This window comes from Gadus chalcogrammus, chromosome 2, assembly GCF_026213295.1.
Source record: "Gadus chalcogrammus isolate NIFS_2021 chromosome 2, NIFS_Gcha_1.0, whole genome shotgun sequence".
NCBI classification, from domain to species: domain Eukaryota; kingdom Metazoa; phylum Chordata; class Actinopteri; order Gadiformes; family Gadidae; genus Gadus; species Gadus chalcogrammus.
The window spans coordinates 21,688,032-21,695,531 of record NC_079413.1 but is presented as its reverse complement, the minus strand read 5'-3'; positions in this window follow the sequence as shown (position 1 = coordinate 21,695,531).

The window sequence follows — 7,500 nt, the reverse complement described above, 5'->3', positions numbered from 1 at the left end:
ATATTTGAAAAAATGCGGCCCCCGCATGAATATGCAGACTTTGGCTGATAATGCGTAATCCTATTTTTCTGGAGGGACTGATATATGTGAACACTATACCATCCATCGTGAATGAAACTGGAGAGCATCACAGGGAAGACAAAGTGGCTCATGCGTGGCCTTGTCATGAGGTTGAACATTTCTAGAGAGGGGTACGTTTAACCTAGTGCAATGGCCCCCGAGGCCTACCCAAGATGACCCACGGCAGGTCTGAGACGATGAGATTAGAATCAGAGTGCGTGTGAGGTGCTCCGTCTGGAGAATCCTAAATAGAGAATAATTATGTAGAATAAGAGCCAACACTTCAGAGGAATGTTCCATGTTCCGCAGAGAGTGTGTGTGCGTGTGTGTGTGTTTGTGTCCGTGTGCCATGGCTTATTTATACACAGTTGTTGTTGCCATGTGGTTGTGTAGCTGTGTATAGTTGTGTGGTGAGTTTACTTGTGGTGTTGCAACGTTCCTTTAAAGCGGGACATAGGTCTGTATCAATGAACTCCTTGGCCTCCCCTCAAGAGTGACAGGGTGAGTGGATGAGTACTTCAGTCGAGGTATGTAGATGTAGTGTGTGTGTGTGTGTGTGTGTGTGTGTGTGTGTGTGTGTGTGTGTGTGTGTGTGTGTGTGTGTGTGTGTGTGTGTGTGTGTGTGCGTGGTGTATTGTGTGTGTGGTGTATTGTGTAGATGTGATTGTGGATATGTTAATGTGGGTGTTTGGGTGGGTGGGTGCTGTGTGATCGGTGCTGGGGGTTGAGGCTTCATGCAGGGGGTTGAGTGTTGGTTGTTTTAGTGTTTGGGAGTTGATGGGTGCTTGATGCTTGGTGGTGGCTATCTGATGGGTGTAGGTGCTTGGTGCTGGATTGCTGTTGTGTGCTTGATGCTTGCGGCTGGGATTGCTGATGGGTGTCTAATGTTGGGTGTGTCCTTGCTGGGTTCTAAATCTGGTTCGAAGGCTTTTTAAGACTTTCCTGCAGAAGGAGTTTGGGAAAAAGCACAGTGTGAGCCTATCTCAACAAACATAATCCCTGTAATAATCCCTATTGTAATCCACGTTATGGGTCCTGTATTCTGAATATAATCCTGTGACTGACTGTGAATCATAATACGATCATCCATGTAATCCAGCCCCACTTGTGGGCGTCACAGCAGGCCATGCTCGGGCTTCATGTCCCGGAGACATCTGGTGTTTCCAATACGGAGTTAGAAAACATGACATCATGGTCAACATCGTAGCACTGTTCCACTGGTCTGGCCGCAGACTGACCTGAGGTTCACCTGTCGGTCTGTGGATGTAACTTCGTCAAACATTCGGAAAACAACAAGCTCCTCTGTCTTTCCCTATCTCTCCTTCTCAGCCTCCCTCTCTCTCTCTTCCTCGTTCTCGCTCTTAAGAGAGAGCGAAAAAAATTCAAAAGTATTTTTCGGCATCAAAAACATACATTTGCATTGCCAAGGCACAAAGTAATATAAAATATAATCTGGCATACAAAATATATAAATATAATAATACAAGTTTAAATGTGTGTATACGTTGTAAAATAATGGTATACATTATGATTATATATTGCGATCATTTTCGATAGGTTTAAGGGTTGAGTTTAATCAAACCATGTCAATGAAGGACTCTCTCTCTCTCTCCCTCTCTCTCTCTCTCTCTCTCTCTCTCTCTCTCTCTCTCTCTCTCTCTCTCTCTCTCTCTCTCTCTCTCTCTCTCTCTCTCTCTCTCTCTCTCTCACTTAGCTCTCCCCTTGTGGTCCAGATTCCTGTGAAACTATGTTACCCTGCAATACTCCCTCTGTCTGTCTGTCGGTTTGTTTGTCTGCCAGTCAGTCTGGCTGTCTGTCTACCTGTCTGCATGTCTGAGTGACTGTCTGACGTTCTGTCTGTCTGTTGTCTTCCTGTATTTATATACAGTATAGTGTCTGTAGTATGTTATGTTAGACAAACCAGGAACCCACTAAGTCACAGTTATAAAGATCCATGAACAATGGATCATTGGAGAATAAAGTAGAGCTTTCATCCAAAGTGAAGCCAACAGTCTGAGCTGGGTGGCATGGTGGGCTCCATAGCCTACCACACCCTGAATATTTCCCTGCGGGTGAAACGTAGTCAGAAAGTGTGCAGTTTGGCAAGACCACAAACCGGGGTCGGTGGTTAATGGGGGTGGGGGGGTGGGGGTTTGCGGGTTCGCACGACGGGAAATGATCTCAATCAGAACCAGGGCATCTCTGGGAGGAAATAAGGAAAAATAAAACGTGTTCTAGGGAGATAGAGTGCAAAGGGAGGGAGCAGGAGGGAAATTAAGTGGGGAAATTAAATTATTATTATGTTTTTTTTATCATTTCCATGATCTCAGCTCTCTCAGACTCTCAGACGTCCCCAACTCTCCTTAGCTCTCTGTTCCACGTCTGAATGTTCTCTTGGCTTTGCAACAAGGTGGTTTACTCCCACATCTCCTAAGTCAACACAAACAGCTCTCTCTCTCTCTCTCTCTCTCTCTCTCTCTTCTCTCTCTCTCTCTCTCTCTCTCTCTCTCTCTCTCTCTCTCTCTCTCTCTCTCTTGCTCTCTCTCTCTCTCTCTCTCTCTCTCTCTCTCTCTCTCTCTCTTCCCCCCCCCCCCTCCATCCTCTCTCTCTCTCTCTCTTCTCTCTCTCTCTCTCTCTCTCTCTCTCCCCTCTCTCTCTCTCTCTCTCTCTCTCTCTCTCTCTCTCTCTTGCTCTCTCTCTCTCTCTCTCTCTCTCTCTCTCTCTCTCTCTCTCTCTTCCCCCCCCCCCCCCCTCCATCCTCTCTCTCTCTCTCTCTTCTCTCTCTCTCTCTCTCTCTCTCTCTCTCTCTCTCTCTCTCTCTCTCTCTCTCTCTCTCTCTCTCTCTCTCTCTCTCTCTCTGTCTCTCTCTCTCTCTCTCTCTCTCTCTCTCTCTCTCTCTCTCTCTCTCTCTCTCTCTCTCTTCTCTCTCTCTCTCTCTCCTCTCTCCTCTCTCCTTCTCTCTCTCTCTCCCCTCTCTCTCTCTCTCTCTCTCTCTCTCTCTTGCTCTCTCTCTCTCTCTCTCTCTCTCTCTCTCTCTCTCTCTCTCTCCTCTCTCTCTATCTCTCTTCCTCTCTCTCACTCTCTCTCTCTCTCTCTCTCTCTCTCTTCTCTCTCTCTCTCTCTTCTCTCTCCTCTCTCCTTCTCTCTCTCTCTCCCCTCTCTCTCTCTCTCTCTCTCTCTCTCTCTCTCTCTCTCTCTTGCTCTCTCTCTCTCTCTCTCTCTCTCTCTCTCTCTCTCTCTCTCTCTCTCTCCTCTCTCTCTATCTCTCTTCCTCTCTCTCTCTCTCTCTCTCTCTCTCTCTCTCTCTCTCTCTCTCTCTCTCTCCTCTCTCTCTCTCTCTCTCTCTCTCTCTCTATCTCTCTATCTCTCTATCTCTCTTCCTCTCTCTCTCTCTCTCTCTCTCTCTCTCTCTCTCTCTCTCTCTCTGCCCCCCCCTCCATCCTCTCTCTCTATCAATTCAATTAAACTCAAAGGAGCTTTATGGAGCCTGGAACGAATCTCTCGGCCCGTGTTTTGATCTGAGGTCTGGGGGCCGTCGGTTGATTTATGGCCTGCATCAGACCGCACCGTCGGGGCAGCACCCTCCTCCCCCTCCAAGGCTCCATCCGCCCCCCCCGCCATTAAAACCTCCTCCTCTCCTCCGACTAAACCACTCTGCTCCACCTCTCCCCCTCCCATCACCTCTCCACCCTTATGCTCCGCCACCCTCTCCCTCTTTGCCCTCCACCAGGGGCGTTGCTAGACCTAGAGTTTTACTGGGGCACAGGCCCCCAACTGCCAACATTTTTTTTTTTACGTGTGCACAATATGCCATATATGGATACAGAAGGGTATGTACGAGCTTCAAAATTGTTGTCACTGTCATACTGTAGGCTATATTAAAGCACTGGTAAAGGTAAAGACGCAAAGATGGATTCATGAGTACCGTACAATTATATTTATTTAAACACATACACATCTCAAAGATTTACAAATAAGGTAACTGACAAATAAACAAAAAGTCTCTTTATGACCGTCACCTCTTTATCAGGAGAAGTCTACACTTCTATATTTATTTAGAAGCTGTGTGGAAACAGCATAATTTTGCCAGAAACGACATGTACTAAAAAGGCAAGAAACAAGGTTTAAAACTAATAGAATTTCTGACTTAAGGTGAGGTGGCTCATTGCCACCAATCAACCTGGAAAATGTTATAGAACCATCAAAGCTCTTAAATTAAACTAAATAAGGCCATACACTACTGCATAGAGCCTTTTTAAATGATTATTTTTTCACTATTAAGCTGTATCGCCGCGCCTTCATGGTGGCAAAGCGGTCAATAACGTGGCTTTGACTCACTTTGAATAGTTGCTCCTTTTCAATGGACAAAAGAGAAAGTTGGTGAAGCCTTCCTTGCCCCATGGTTGACCTAAGCTAGGTGTGGAGCCTTCTCAACACACTGAAAGATCGCTCACAACTACAACTGTTTTACAGGAATTGTGAGTGCAATGATCTGAATTATCTGTGTCAATGTTGGGATCATTGTTGGATCCAGTATGTTAAAAACACCCTGTATATCCATAATTTCCTTTTTTGTGTTAAGGAAGTTTTTGTCTAAAACTTCCTCAAGTTTTGAAGACAGACAATTTTTCATTCATTATTCATTTTCCGCGTGTGTGCGTGCACGCATGGTGTGTGTGTGTGTGTGTGTGTGTGTGTGTGTGTGTGTGTGTGTGTGTGTGTGTGTGTGTGTGTGTGTGTGTGCTATAAAACTACAGGCTACAGACGCTCAGTATTGAAAAACTGGTGCTAATTATGTGGGCAACATTCTTTAACAGCAATCAAGTTGTCATTGTTTGTGTCAAACAAGTTGTGAATTTGTTGTAACGTTAAAAAAGGAGATGACTTACTCTGGGCTTTTTCCAGCTCCCGTGGTTTCCAACGAAACATGATCAACAAAAAAACATGGAATTGAAAGCTACTTACAATATGCCTAGGTTACATTAATTTCCCCTGAAGGCAGCAATGTTCCACTTTCAGCTGGAATTCACGGTACATCGAAACCACATGTCTTCTTTAGATTTCAGTTCCCTTTATTTATTCACACAGTTCAGCAGCGGCATTTATTCAGAATCAGAGCCCAAATTAAAGCTGCATTTAGGGCGACTATCACTACCCAGCAGAAAAATAGATGCACTATAAATGGTTTTGTATAGCAGTCACGAACATGAGCATAGTTGTGGAAATGCTGGTGTTAGAAAACATAGTTGACGGGAATTAAAGTGCTGCACATCGACTGTACAAATGTAGATTATTCATCACAAGAATTTTAATTCAGAAATCGAATAGGCTAATAAACTCTGAATTGTGAGATAAAATTCAGCATTCTGATAATAAAGTCAGAATACTTGGATAAAATCCGAATTCTGATAATTAAATCCAGCATTAAAGGTTCATTTAAGAAGGTTCTCACCAGTCATTTGTCGCCTGGTAGCAGTGTCGAGTTTTTTTTTAAAGTAGTTCACTAGTCGTAGCGTGCAAATAAATTGCAGTGTCAGAATTCTGAGAATTTTGTCAGCATTCAGATTTCCCAGAATTCTCTTACACTGCAAAATAAAGCGCTACTACTAGCAAACTAGTTTCAGCGTGACTGGAGAGAACTTCCTTAAATTAACCTTTAATGCTAGATTTGCATCAACGCTATTGTGTGAATTAGTATGGTTCTCTTTCATGGAAGCCGGAAGTGGGAGATTCCTTATTTTTTTTACCATTATTGTTTTATTAACAAATTTCTCCTACAGGGGATTGATAAAGTTCTATCTAGACTATTGAACAGAAAGAAACACTTGGGCTGCATCCGAATACTCGTACTTGCATACTATATAGTATGCATTTTGTAGTATGCGAAAAATCTAGCGCGTCCGAATACTGTAGTATGCATTCTGTAGTACGGAAGTCATTTCCGAATGCATACTACCGCCAAAGTGAACCACGGACCACACTACGCTATCCCACAATGCAACCGGAGTCTGGTAACAAACGAAGAAGAGATGGCTGACCCGACACCACCAACAGCGGCTTTTTTATTTGTGTGTGTGTGTTCTATAAAAAAGGAAAAATTAACTTCAATCGTCTTTTTCACGGAGTAACAAATAACTGTAAATGTATTATTATTCCAAAAAAATGACGTACCAAATGTCCACATATATACAACATAACCTGCCGGTAAGTCGCTCTACGAGATGACCGACGACGACGCCTTCTAGCAGAGATATCCATTTCAACAGCCATTCGCGTAGAAAGAGACTTTTTTTATTCAATAGCAACGATAATGAGACGGAAAACAGGTACATTTTGCCGCCATCTGGGGGGAGATACGTCATCTCCAAACATCCGGTGGAGTTTCGGCGGTGTGCGGAAGCGTTCGGAGGCGTTCTACGCATGTCTGTAGACCGTACTACACAGTCAAGTGTAGTATGGTCAAGTAGTAGACACTAGACAGAAATAGTATGTACTAGGTATTCGGATGCAGCCCAGGTCATACTTTAAACACTTTCAGAAGAGTCACGTGGACGAATCCGTAAATAACAGTTTTTTTTCATTGGTTGTTGCGTTAAATCTTACCCAGATACAATAGGGCTATTTTCTGATTGGCTTTTATGTAGCCCCTTTCGTTTTTTGATTGGCTGGTAAGAGGCAGGCTCGACTGAAGACTCCCGAGGCAGCAGGAGATGCACTTGATGAATCCTGCCGATTCCATAGCGAGAGCGGCGCTTCTGCAGATGAATTTAATAATGATCAATGGAATTTTACTGGGGCACTGGAGACTTTTACTGGGGCACGTGCCCCAGTAAAAAGGGGCTGACGACGCCTCTGCCCTCCACCATCTGCCCCCCTCTACCTCTCCTCTCCTCACCTCCACCCCTCTACACCCCCCCCCCCCCCCTCTCTCCTGGGGCAGCTGGGTGTAGCGAGGGGGGGCTGTCTGGAGGGGGGGGGGGGGGGGCTGCCCGGGCCGTGTGAAGCAGCCCACGCCGGGGGGGACGGGGGGACGGGGGGGGGGGGGACGGCCGTCTGGACCGCTCGGCTCTGGTCCCGGGTTGGTGTGTGGACGTGAGGCCATCGCTTCATACCGGGTTGCCATGCCGACAAACAGCAGGGAATACCGTCAGGTAGATGTTAGCTTCTGGGCACTGGCCGCAGCCTTCCCAGACCTCCTCCGCACCTCTACACCCCCACGGTGCCCCGTGTGTTTGGGGGAGTGTGTTTGTGGGTGTGAGAGAGAGAGAGAGAGGGAGCGATAGAGAGCGATAGAAGGAGAGAGGCGGAGAGAGAGAGAGAGGCGGCCATACTATAATAGTTTGTTATGGTTAGTTAAAAGGGAGAGGAAAGTGGGGCAGGACAGACAGGGGGTGGGTGAGAAAAGGGGTGAGGGTGAGGAGGGGAGGGGGTGAGTGGGTG